The 13697-nt window shown below is 41.1% G+C and overlaps 1 protein-coding gene and 1 pseudogene across 8 annotated transcripts in view; one reads left to right on the top strand and one right to left on the bottom strand.

The window, feature by feature from the left end:
- Window positions 1-13697, bottom strand: part of GLI2 (GLI family zinc finger 2) — a 394999-nt gene that overhangs the window by 58033 nt on the left and 323269 nt on the right. The window lies entirely within an intron of this gene.
- On the top strand, window positions 1208-1739 carry LOC140506318 (cofilin-1 pseudogene; annotated as a pseudogene).

The raw sequence follows: 13697 nt of genomic DNA, 5'->3' as shown, positions 1-13697 counted from the left end.
GACTCATGTTCCTTTAATTGAGGAAAAGAGGCCATGGAAGCACAGCCAGGGTTTGATGGAGCCAGAATTCTAACCCAGGCCTCTGGACTCCAAGCCTGTGCTCTTTAATCTCAGCACTAGCACCAGTAAGTATTTAGAGAACAAATTGGGAAGTTGGTCCTGACCTCAAGTCATTCAATAAATGTTCCCTGGAGCACCTGCTATGTACAAAGAAGGCCCCAACTTGGCAGTCTGAGGTATACAAAGAAGAATAAGCCCTGGTTCCTGCCTGTGGGGAGCATGTAGTTCAACTGTTGAGACAGGATGAATCTACACGAAAAGTTAACTAACAGTGTGCTGCAGGAGTCAGAGGAAGAGGAGGGCAAAATGGGCAGAGAAGCAGAGAGAGGACATTATAGATGGAGCCCACACATATCAGGGACTCAGTTCCTGACCCCTTTCTCACAAACAACAAAACCAGAGGAAACTGTGCTTTTCAGGAAAGTCCTCAAAAGGAGTCACTTAGCAGGAGGCCCTGATATTGGCTGCCAGGGAGAAGGAGACATCCCTCCAGCTGGGATGATTTGTAATATGATCCGTCTGGAGGTAAGGCACTACAGTATATGACCAATGAGACCTTTCCAGTCTAGGATTGCAACACTGTCCTTTTTATTTGAGGTTCTCATGATTTAACTTACTGAGTATACGGCTCAATCACATTTACATTCTATATAGCAGGGTCTTGGAATTATTTCCTATTTATTCTGCATATAGATACTGGAGAGGTCTGCCAAGTATACGTACACTGTATATGTACAAGTATACGTAAATCTGCCCAGCGTCTAGATAAACCACTTAACCTTGTTTGCCTCAGTTTCTTCATCTGTAAAATGAGCTGGAGAAGGAAATGTCAAACTACTCCAGTATCTTTGCCAAGAAAACCCCCAATGGGGTCATGAAGAGTCAGACACCATTGAAACAACTGAACAACAAAAAAATAAACATAAAATGACCATAAGAAAGCTCAGGATGTGGAGTCAGGATACCCCTTTCGCTAACCTTCTGGGCTCCAAATGCAAGGGAGTGTTTGTAGGTATCCTGCCAAGTTGGAATCTGAGTTGCTTTTAAATATATGATACTGGTTCAGTCAGCTCCAGGCAGTGACAGTGAAGGAGCGATGCCCTCCTGCCCTGTGGCCCTCGTTTCCTCCCTCACCCTCCTTCCCTCACTCGCTCGCTAGCTCCTTTCCAGAACCGCGGCCTCTGGGGTGGCTATCTCAGATGGGGTGATCAAGATGTTCAACGATATGAAGGTTCACAAGTCCTCCACACCTCAGGAGGTGAAGAAACACAAGCAGGCCATGTTGGTCTGCCTGAGCGAGGATAAAAGAACATTGTGCTAGAGGAGGGCAAGGAGATCCTGGTGGGTGATGTGGGACAGACTGTGGATGACCCCTACACCACCTTTGTCAAGATGCTACCAGACAAGGACTGCCGCTATGCCCTCTACGATGCTACCTATGAGACCAAGGAAAGCAAGAAGGAAGTCCTGGTGTTCATCTTCTGGGCCCCTGAGTGTGCCCCTCTCAAGAACAAAATGACCTATTCAAGCTCTAAGGATGCCATCAAGAAGAAACTGACAGGAATCAAACACAAATAATAAATAAGCCAACTGTTATGAGAAAGTGAAGGACCGCTGTACCCTGGCTGAGAAACTGGGGGGCAATGTCATGATTTCCCTGGAGGGGAAGCCCTTGTGAGTCTCCCACCTCCAGTCCTCCTGCTGGGGCTGCCAAAGCCCAGTGGGGGAGCAGACTGCCCCCTTCCTGCCAGACCCAAGGGGCTGGGGGGATCCTACCAGGGGCAGGGCAATGTCTTCACCCACTTGCCAAACTGCCCCCTGGCCCCTGACCCTCCCCACTTGACCCTGAAGGCTCTGGTCTTCCCAAACCACCTTTGATATTCCCATTCCTCTTGAACTGTAGCAGACCAAAGCCCCCCGGATGCCCAGATGGGGGGAAGGCCAGTATTTTTTAACTGACACCCCCAGTTTTCCCCCTTCCCCGGTGTTGCCATCTTCTAACCTTAGGAGTGAGTTTGTGCTTGTTTTTTAGTTCTGTGTATACACGGAATGTCGTGGAGACCCCTACCCACACACAGCCAGATCCCCTCCCCTCTCCCCCAGGTACGCATGGGGTCAGTATAAGGAAAGTTCGATTTTAAAAAAGACAAATAAAGAAAAAGGTGAGCAGCAATACGTATGTATATATTACCAATTTACTTTCTTGATATTTTCTTTTCCCCCAAAAAGATGGTGACAAAAAATGCTAGCCAATTTAACATGGTGATCAGTTGGGCTCTGGTTAATCACAAATGCATAGGTTCATCATTCAACAAATATTTATTTGTTACCTGCTTTCTGTTCTCCAGGAGCTATATGAAAGTAAAAGTCTGCCCTTCCCCTCAAGGAGCTCCCATCTAACTGAGGAACAACATGCACACACCTATGTACCTACATGTTATCCACTGAGTAGATGGAAGGCTATCTTGCCAAAAGTGTGGAAGGAACCTTAGATGTCCTCTAGTCTAAGCTCTGTTATTTCACCAATAAGGAAACTAACTTGTCTAACATCACACAGCTAGTCAAACGACAGCAATTTCTTTCTGCTCACCAGCTGACTCTCCCCTTGCTAAGTATTTTCCCAGTCACATCCTGCAGACTCACCCTGGGGACCTAGTCTGAAAAATCTGTAGCTCACACTATTTGAATTGGGCCTAACACCACATTTAGTATCTCAATACCTGTATTATAAATAATCATTCTATCTGATAGCTCTCCATTCTACGTTTTGAGTTAATAGAACATAGCAAAGATGCTTAGCATGTTCCCCAGCACGTTGGTTTGTGACTAAGCTTAATACTGAGGGAATAGGGAAATAGTGAAACTGATGTGTGAACACAGAGAAATAAATTTGGATGTGAACTTAAATCCTGCTCTTGACTACTTCTGTATCTCAGTTTCTTCTTCCGTAAAATGAGACAGACTAGATAATCTTCCTAAAGTCCCTTGAAATTCTAGGTCTTGTTCTATTATTTTTTCATATCTGAAACCTAATTTTCTTTAGATCTGGTTTAAAGTGATAGAATCATAGAAAATCCTATCAGGGAGGAACCTTAGAATTCATCTAATCCATTTTTCTCCTTTTACTAATGAAGAAACGGAGAATTAAGTAATTCAAGTGACTTGCCCAGGTTACAAAAGTAGCCTCGTTTCTTTTCAGCCAGGAGTGTAACTTGAATTACCTGGCTAAGTTGGGAGACATGGGTAGCCACTTTCTCTAGCTGTACAGTGCCTTTCTCTACAGGATGATCAATGTAATTGGTTTCTGAAAAATCCCCTGGAACAGCATGCCAAATAAAGAACGGTATTAGTACTGATGTGACATCCTGAGCCGAATTAGTGTCAATATGACAATGAAATATACGACTTGGAGGAAATATGGGATGTAAACAGACAACATTTCAAAAGGAAACGTTTCAATCTTATGGATTGGTGGGGGTGGTGAAGTGCTGCTGTGCTTATTAAAACACCAATATTCAACAGCATAATATAAGGAAATTCCATTTTAGGGCTCTGATGACAAACTACAAATACTCTGTTCTCCAGAGAACCACTCAGTGGAATTATCACCTTGGATTACCTGTCTGATTATCTATTACCCTTATAATGTAGCTTTACTCCATATTCTTCTTGCCATAAATCATGATCTTTTACAGACTGGAGAACATTTGCCTTATCCAACTACCAAAAGACTGGTAGAGGAACTGGTAGAAAGGTTAGTTTTAATGAAGTTTTTGTAAATAACATTTATTATTACCCAACTAAAAATCATGGCACAACTAAAATCCTGCTTTCTGTATATTAAGGTGGACTTAGAGGTTTTTATGTAATTTAACATCAGGCTTTTTACCTGGTCTCCCCACCATCCCACGTTCCCCCCAAATCAGGTTTTCTGTATGTCGCATCTCTACTTAAGAACATGCAAGGGCTCTCTATTTTTCATTAGAAGAAAGTCCAAATTCCTAGGAATCAAGGCCCTCCATATTTGAGGTCCAGCTGACACACCTAACATGATTTCTCACTAATAATCAATCAACAAGTATTTCATAAGCATTCTCTATGTGTCAAGTCCTGAGAATATAAAGAGAGAAATTAAACAGAACTTGTTCTCAAGGAGTTTCCATTTTATCGGGGAGGCAACACTTACGTATATATAGTATACACAGAATGAATGCAGAGTAAATCTGAGGTAGTTCAGGGAGGGTGAGCATTAGCAGGTGAGGGGATCAAGCATGGTTAATAATACACAGTGCTTTAAGATTTTGTAAAACATTTTCCACAATGCTTTTATGACTTAAGCAGTTGTTCAGTTATTTTTAGTTATGTTCAACTCTTTATGGCCCCTTTTTCTCAGTTTTCGTGGCAGAGATACTGGAGATGTTTGCCATTGTCTTTTCCAGCTCGTTTTACAGATGAGGAAACTGAGGCAAATGGGGTCATAAGTGACTTGCCCCGAGTCACACAGTTAGGAAGTGTCTCAGGCTGGATTTGAACTCAGGGAGATGAGTCTGCCTGACTCTAAGTCAGGCAGTCTATCCATGGTGCCATCTAGTTACCCCTAAAGTAAGCAGTAAAAGTATTATTATCCCCATTTGACACAAAGTCTCCCTTAATTTAAATAACTTGCCCATAACCACAGAAGTAGGAAGTACATGATTCAAGATTCAAACTCAGATTTCATAGGATCCTTATATTCAGGTCTAAAAGGGTTATTGGAGGCCATTCATTTCAAAAATTTCATTTTACAAGTTAGGAAACTGAGGCACAAAGAGTGAGTTCCCCAGGGTCAAAAATTGTAAATGACAGACAGAATTTGCTGTTCATTCCTCTAACTCCATTCCTAACCTCCTTCCATTATAAACATGCTGCCTTCTTCAAAATCCAGTGCTTCATCCACTCTACTGTCCTGTCTCTCACTATCACCCTAATCTGCATGCTGTCCTATAGTGAGGTCTGACCAATAATCCCTGCCTAGCTTTCAAAACCATTTCATGCCCCGCTTCCTCCATGCAACCTTCCCTAACTACCTCAGATCACACTAAGTTTTCCCTTTCTTCCTCATAATTTTAATACTTGCATGTGGCACAGTGTAAATCACTGGATCTGGAGTCAGAGACCTGAGTTCAAGATCCGACTCATTTTTACTCCTCTGGATCTCAGTTTCTTCATCTGTAAAAGGAAAATTATAATCCTAATATTTTCTATCTCATAGGGTTGTTATGAGGAAAATATTTAGCTGAACAAACGTGAATTATCCTTAATACTGTTCTTATAGGTTCCTAGCATCTGGAGCTAGAAGAGATCTTGGATATTATCCAGTCCAAAGGTTCTTAACTTTTTCTGTGTCATGGACCCCTTGATGTTTTGAAATACATAAAACAAAACATAGGACTACAAAGGAAACCAATTCTATTGAAATAGTTACCAAAATCATTTTTAAAAACAAGTTCATGGTTCTCAGGTTAAGAATCCCTAATTTAGTCTAATCTTAAGTTTTAGATCTGGAAACTGTGGACCAGAGATGCAAAGCGATTTGTTCAACATTGAACAAATCTAAGGTCCTAATTGTTCATCTTTCCTTCTATTAGCTTCTTAAGATCAGGAACTATGTCTCACAGTTCCTATGGTGAATAGCACAGGGCTGGACATACATTACATGTTTAAGAAAAACCTGCTGAATTTCCCCAAACTTGGCTTCTCATCCCACATATGAGAATTTTATAGCTCTGTGCTTTTCTTCATGTTGCTTACCCAAATACTTTTCCATATCATGTCTCTGTGACAGCTTATATTATTTTCACTTTGTAAGGTCTCAGGAAAAATTGACTCAGTGGAAAAACCAGTTCATTTCCTTCAAGTAAGCAGGAGTAAAATTTCCAAGGAGAGAACACCCACAGAGCATTACAGTGGTGACCAACAAATAGGAGTGTGGAACATAGGACTGCTGAATGCTAAGAGGTGGATTCTAAATTCTCTAGATTTTTTAATCTAAGTCCTTCAATTTGAAGATGAGGAAAATGAACTCCAGAGAAGATGGTGTATGAACGAGTACCTTCTGAGAAGCTCTGAGATAATCAGTGCAGCTCCACAGGACAAAATGGATCCCAATTCACACTTAGAAGTTACCAAAAGGGAGATGCAGACTCAAAATAAGCAAGGTTGTTCCAGCAGCTAGGAGTGTTCAAACTGGAGATGTCTGTAAGCTCCTTGTCAATAGAAATATCCAAGCAAAGTTGGCTAATGATAGAGGAAATTCCTACATAGGGTATGAGTTTGGATTAGATTGCCTCATGTTCTTTTTCCAATTTGAGGATTCCAGAATTAAAACTCAGGGTAAAGTGACTTGTCTAACAATTAGAAGATGATTAGAATTGGAATCCAGGTCTCCTGTTTCCCAGGCTACTGCTTTGTCTCCTCTTACCTACATATATCAGCTTCTTGATTTGTTGTTGTTTTTTTCCTTCACATACTCATGAATAATATGTAAATGTACAAATAAAACCAAAAAGAAAATGTATCACTTACATTTTTAAAGCCAAAAAAAGTGTCTTGATCATAATTATAATTTAAAAAATTTTTAGTTCTCATTAGTACAGATATATCTGTCTCTTATTTTTCTGACTTGCAACAAATTGGACATAAAGGAAAAGATTTTGTTTATGAACAATGAAATGGTTAAAAAAATTTCAATGAAATGTTAAGGGAAAATAGCCAATTTCTGAATCTTTGCAAATATGTAATGCGCCAACGCTGAAATTTAGTGAGGTTTCATAGTAAGTTGATGAACTGGTTTAATAGCAGCATGGGAGGTGAGGGGTGGGGAAGGTGGTCTGAGGCTAAAGGAAACATAAGGGCCATTGAGAGACAACATGGTGGGTGAAAACACAGCTGGACTTGAGGCTAGGAAGACCCTAATTCAAGTCCCATCTCTGACATATACTTTGTGACCCTTGGCAAGTCACTTAGGGCTCTAGGTGACTCCAGGACTCTGAGTTACAAAGAAAGTACCAACCTGCATTGGCAGAGATGATTTATCAGACAGTTCCCTTTGCCAGTGAAAACACAGGCTTAACCTCTCTCCCTATCCCTTAACTGAGAGACAAAGACTGTCCACAGTTGGGTAACAAGTAAGAGAGTAAGCATTGTCCTGAATTCCAAATCCCTTGGGCTGATCAAGCTACTTATTGCATCTCCTTTGTTGGGAAAGACTGAAGGCAAAAGGAAAAGGGATGGCAGAGGATGAGATGGATGGACAGTGTGATGGAAGCAAAGAACATGAACTTGAACAGACTTCAAGAGATAGTGGAGGACAGAAGTGCCTACCATGCTATAGTCCATGGGGTCACAACTGAAAGACCAAGAAACAACAACATATATGCACATGTATAAATACATACATCAAATCACTTTTTGTATGTAGCACTAATTTTTCCCTAGGGTCACTAATCCTCAGTAAGATAAAGCTTTCCATTCTTTTTCTAAATCTTTAAAAAAAAGATTTTTTAATCTAATTTTATTTTTTTAATTTATGAAATAAAAGAAACATTTTCATAATACAGTATAATAAAAAAGATGATTGCACATGAAACTGCAAATCTAGTATGTATAACCTTCTATTCCTTTTAAATACATAATAAAGTTATCATACATCCTTTTTTAAATCTTGAACCAAACTCAGATCTTTGCAATTTTGGATTCCTTGGGACCTTCCGCTGGCATGCCAACTCTTGGCTCCCAAGATGAAGGGCTCATTTGCCTTCCTGGCCCTCAGACAAGTATCGTAAAGCTATAACCTCCAGTAACAGAGGAGTCACGAAAACCAAATGGTAACCAAAAGAGGCTCTTTAATGAATTCTGGTGTCACATAGAGCAACCAAAGGATTTGATTTCCCAGGAATTTGTGCAGGGTTTAAGTGCTAAGGGAAATGAATGCTTGATTGGGCCTGGCCAATATCCAATCTCTCCTGTGAGTGGTTTATATCACTGTCTGTGCGGGATCAGAAACCAGAGCAATGTTGCTAATAAATTTTCTTATTTTCTTTTGGGGGATATCAAGGAGTTTTAATTCTTTAGCCTGAGATCAGAGACAATCTAGTCCAGCTGAAAAACAAACCTGGGGGAATCAATAAAGGGGCTGCTGAATAAAAATCTCATTGGCTAAACTGTGAACAATATCCTCTAGACATGGTAAAAGCAGGCACTGTGTGTGTGAAACCAATTAGGAAGGAAATTTTCAGTAGGTCCTTGTCCAAGCGACGAGAATTCAACTTCTTGATAATAGGATAATTTGTGGGAAAACTCACATGGATTTATATTACAGAATTCCAAGGCTAGGGGGCACCTAAAAGGCCCATTTGGTCAGGTTCAAGCCTCTGCCTTTGAGCAGAAGGACTATATTTAAACCATGTCAGATTAAGTCCTATCTATTTTATCCCAAGTATCATCAATCTTTTTTTTTGGAGGCCTAATTCTAGTGTTTGACTCTTGAGAATTTCTTACATATGTCTAACCTGAACCCTTTATCATCTTCCCATTATTTCAAACTATTGTCATTTAACTGACTCTATTTCTGTGAGGGGCAGCTAGGTGGTGCAGTGGATAGAGCACCAGTGCAGGAGTCAGGAGGACCTGAGTTCAAATCTCACCTCAGACACTTGACATTCACTAGCTGTGTGACCTTGGGCAAGTCACTTAACCCCAACTGCCTCATCCTGGATCATCTCCAGTCATCCTGATGAACATCTGGTCACTGGATTCAGATGGCTCTGGAGGAGAAGTGAGTCTGGTGACCTGCACAGCCCTCCCTCACTCAAAACAAAGTCAAGTGCAAGTCATGTCATCATTTCCCTGATGGCATGGTCTTCTTCAGCAATGAAGGATGAACACACAATTTCTGTGAACTATGGGGGCGCGGGGAGTTCTTAACATTGGTCTATAACAAGATTATGGTATCCCAGCTTCATTTCCCTTTTTAGAGTTGTTAATGCTTTAGGCTACCAAAACCCAAGGAGACTGGCAATTGTCAGTAAATTAATAGACATTTATTAAGCACCTACTGTGTGCCAGGCACCATGCTAAGAGTTGGGGACACAAACATAAAAGGCAATCCCTGCTCACGTTCCTGCTGGGAAGATGAGATCATACTTTTTCTAATAATTGACTCCTTGAGATAAAACAAAAAACAAGACTAAACCCTTATTTCCTCATACACGGTGTATTATGATCCGTCATTACAAAGCTTCAGCTCAAGTCTGTTTCCTTTCTGGGGAACTCCTCCCCCGAGGGACCCCAGTCTCCAGGGCTCTCTCTTAGAAATTCCTTCAGCACTTATTATCCCCACTTTTGAATGAATGCATAAGTAATATTCTATGAAACAATAATCAAGAAATATTTATTAAGTACCTATAGCTTAATTATTTCATCTCCCATCACCATGCCTTTGCAGAAATTGTCTGTCTCCCATGCGTCATTTCTTCTTATTAGAATGGCCAGCTTCCTTCAAGGTTCAGCTTGAATGCCACCTCCTACTTGATGCCTTTCCTGATTTCCCCAATTGCTAATGCTGTCTTCTCCCTCCTGAAATGACACGTTTACTTATCTGACCATATGCTCATAATTCCCCAGTAAAATGTGTAAGCTCCTTAGGGGCAGGAACTGATTTGTTTTTATTTCTGTAATCCCCAGTGTAGGGGATTAAGTGCACGTAGCACTTGAGCGTTTGTGGAATTATCTGGAAAGAGGTCTTAGAGATCATCGAGTCTAAATTACTCATTTTATTCATGAGAAGAATGAGGTTCAGGGACAACTGATCTTCCTGAGGTCAGATAATAGTGAAAAAGAATTTCTTAAAGGCCTACTATGTGCTGGTCGTTGCACTAAGTGCTAGGGATATAACTACAGAGAAAACCAAACCCAATCAATCCCTGTTCTCAAGGAGCTTATACTCTAGTGCTTATTCGATGAAGCTAATTAGTGGGAGAGCTGGGATCAGAACTCTGGCCCTAGCTTCTAGTCGAGGGTTCTTTCCTCTACACCACATAACTCAACTTGTCCTGCACTATTACTTCACTATTTTACATGTATATGTCATGAATAAATGAACTGATACAGACAAAGTATTTACTAAAAACTCTTAGCTTTAATCCACTGGACAAGGAAATGGCAAACCACTTCAGTATCTTTGGCAAAAAGCAAAACAACCAAAACCAAAACTCAGATGGAGTCAAAAAGAGTCGGACAAGTCTAACAAATGAATGACACAAGCTTTCACTGTGTGGCAGGTATTAGGCTAAGTGCTAGAGACACTAACAGAAACTAAAGGATAGTCTCTGCCCTGAAGGAGCCTATATTCTAATGGAGAAAGACAAACATAAAGGTCAGCTCAAAGGGGATGGAGGGAAAGGAAATGCACAACAGTATGGTTTAGAAATGGCCAGAAGGGCCACTGAGGCTTGGTTCTGATAAGGTGAAAGGTCACCTCTCCTGTCCAGTGGCCCCAATGAGAAGGAACACTCTTACAAGGAGGAGACTCTGCCCCATAGTATCCTTAAAGCACCTAGCCTACTATTATGTAAGTTTATTATGCCAAACAAACTCATTGATGTAGATAGTGAAACTTCCCAGTAAAACAGAAATTCCATCAGACTATGAATTAAATGAAACCACAAATGTGATAGAGGAAAACATTCTGCAGAACTGTCAACTCACACCAGAGAAGCAACCAGATGCAAAGAGAGACCAGAGACCCTCACCTCCTCCCTCTCCTCTAGATAAGAGAGGAATCCAGGATGGGCATTTAAAAATACAATTCAGAATGTCATCATTGAGCTTATATAGCATCCTCAGAAGTATGTTACACACATGAAAGATTCCAGAAAATATTAAAACCATTCTGACCTTGACCTTTATTTACAGTATGGCTGGGAGGACAGATCTCAAATCCTACCTTCTGCCAGAGGCTTTTTCCATTCCCCCAAGCTGCTACAGCCTCTTTTCTAAGTTTACCTTTCACCTTCTCTGCATGTATGTACCTATCTGTGTACAATGGTGCCTCCACCATTAGAAAGTAAACTTCATGAAAATAGGGGCTGTTTTTATCTGTGCCTGTCGCTTTAGCACTTAGTATAATACCTGGCACATAAGAAGCACTTAATAATTCAGAGGTCCTTTACCTGGTGCCATAAACTTGTTTTCATAAAATTTCAATTATTCTCTTTCAACAGAATTGCTTCCCCTTCTAATCCTTTGGCATTTTATTTTATACATTATTCCAAGGAAGAGTTCATGGGTTTCTCCAGACAATCACAGGGACCCATGACACCAAAAAAGTAAAGAACTTCTGTAATAAGTAGTTTTAAAATGATTGATTGATAATCAGAGAGCATTATAATATGGAGTACAAGAGAATGGATTACATAGTGAAGACTATGAATGCTACAAAAAATCAGGAAAGGGGGATATCAGTGAGAGTTAGAGGGAGAAGGCAGTCCAGGTTCTGAGAAAGACATGAGCAAAGGCATGGAGAGAGGAAAAGATAAGGCATGTGCAGGGTGTTCAGTGAGAACAACAGTCAGGCTACCACAAAAGGATCATACAAGGCTGGACAGCCCATAAATCCCTTGGTCAGGACCTCCTGCTGTGGCCCCTGACTCTTGACCTGGCTACTGGCTCAGAAACATATGCACGTTATGGAGGAAGCCAAGATTACCCTGAAAGATTTGTTTCACTGCCAGTTCCAACATCTGCCCCTCTTGTGGTGCCAGGCAGGGGAACACGAGTAGGCAAACTTCCTGGGTCTGATGGCAGGTCAGATTTGACAGAGAAAAGTCAGCGCATTTTTCACTGAACTTCATTTGTCCTGCTTCAGGGAGGCTGACTGGGTCTCAGGATGACAAGCAGCTTCCTTCCCTCACTCTGCTTTGGTGGATCATTTTACTAATCTTACCACTAGGGATATCACCCTCCCAGAGTCTTTACATAGAGGCAGATGAAAAGTTCCACTGAATTTCTACCAGGAGCAGAGGCCTTACCAAGTATAGGGTCAGATGTTTGCCATGACCACAGCAGCACCAGAGCAGGAGTCAGGAGGACCTGCGTTCAAATCTCACCTCAGACACTTGACACTCACTAGTTGTATGACCTTGGGCAGGTCACTTAACCCCAACTGCCTCATCCTGGGTCATCTCCAGTCATCCTGATGAATATCTGGTCACTGGATTCAGATGGCTCTGGTGGAGAAGTGAGGCTGGTGACCTGCACAGCCCTCCCTCACTCAAAACAAAGTCAAGTGCAAGTCATGTCATCATTTCCCTGATGGCATGGTCTTCTTCAGCAATGAAGGATGAACACACACATACAAAGCTTTGCTTTTCCTCATCTGCAATACTTATGTATGGAAGTGGACAAAATTTTGTCATCATAATTGAAAAAAGAAGAGGGGCATGGCGGATTTGCTACTCCAAGGAAACATTTTTTGGGGGCAGGTAGGTGGTGTAGTGGATAGAGCACTTGTCCTGAAGGCAGGGACACCTGAGTTCAAATCCGAACAAAGACATTTACAAGCTGTATGACCCTGGACAAGTCATTTAACTGTATTGGCCTCAGTTTCCTCATCTGTAAAATGAACTGGAGAAAGAAATAATAAACCACTCCAGTATCTTTGCCAAGACAACCCCAAATGGGATCACAAAGAGTCAGATGGACTGAAACAACGGAACAACAATACTGAAGGGAGGTAGCCGCGATGACGCAGATTTTCAGTCAGAGGACTTGAGTTCAAGTCCCACCTTTGCCACTTACTTATTAGTTATTTGACATTGGATAAATAGCTTTATCTCTTGAACTCTCAGGTTTTTTGCAGCAGTAAGATGGGTATTATAATACTATATATTATCTACCTCATGTGGCTGTGAAGTTCAAATGAAATAACACATATAAAACTTCACGTGAAAGTCAGCTATTACTGTTAGGCACCAAATGATGCAAGTTATCTCAGGGATTCTCTCCTACAGAAATAAGAAATCAGAAGAATTTCTGATAATGTTCCCATATGTACAGGGTGAGATATTTCTTGCTGCTTTTGTTTCATAATTGATCTTCTGTGTATTCCCTTCCTCGCCTTAAAAATAGCTCCACAATAACAAGAGAAGTGAGATCTCAAGGATCTAGATCCTGGCCTGGCCATCAGAAATGGCCAGTGAGGATCAGAGATCCTAGATCCTGGATTGCATGGCTAAAAGAAGGATCTCTCAAGGCCTTATTTTCTTCATCTGTGAAATGGAAAGAATGTTCTTTGCCCTTCGCCCACATGACAGGGCAATGAATACAGAAACATTAGATATGGTCAGTGATTTCTGCTCTGCTCCACACTCTGAGTTCTGACTTGAGGTACTGAGCCTGATCCAATTAGTAGACGTTCAGGAGGAGTTGCCTTTTATGGATTGTTTACAAGGGGCTTACACAATTTATTAATAGCCTTGATGTTTACATATCCCCATTGGCTGATCTATTGGTTCTCTTAACAACAAGGGAAAAAAAATCTCTTTTTTTTCCTTCTAAGGAAAACCATAGAGGGAACTAAAGGCACATGAAGCTGTCCT

Source organism: Notamacropus eugenii, chromosome 5, assembly GCF_028372415.1.
Source record: "Notamacropus eugenii isolate mMacEug1 chromosome 5, mMacEug1.pri_v2, whole genome shotgun sequence".
In the NCBI taxonomy this organism is placed as follows: Eukaryota; Metazoa; Chordata; class Mammalia; order Diprotodontia; family Macropodidae; genus Notamacropus; species Notamacropus eugenii.
This window is presented reverse-complemented; position numbering and strand designations above follow the sequence as displayed.